Here is a 317-nt window from a genome sequence, read left to right as displayed (position 1 = left end):
ACAAGATCCTAGCAAACCGGATTCAGCAATACATCTCAAAAATCATCCACCATGACCAAGTAGGCTTCATTCCTGGGATGCAAGGCTGGTTCAACATTCGTAAAACCATAAATGTAATTAAATACATCAACAGATGTCAAAACAAAAACCACATGATCATATCATTAGATGCAGAAAAAGCTTTTGATAAAATCCAGCACCCCTTCTTGATAAAAACCCTTGAACATCTAGGCATATGGGGAACATACCTCAAAATAGTAAAAGCCATCTATGAGAAACCCACAGCCAGCATACTCCTAAATGGACAAAAATGGGAA

Source organism: Carlito syrichta, unplaced genomic scaffold (genome assembly GCF_000164805.1).
Source record: "Carlito syrichta isolate Samal-C Ts95f unplaced genomic scaffold, Tarsius_syrichta-2.0.1 Scaffold91100, whole genome shotgun sequence".
Classification (NCBI taxonomy): domain Eukaryota; kingdom Metazoa; phylum Chordata; class Mammalia; order Primates; family Tarsiidae; genus Carlito; species Carlito syrichta.
Note: the sequence above shows the minus strand (reverse complement) of the source record.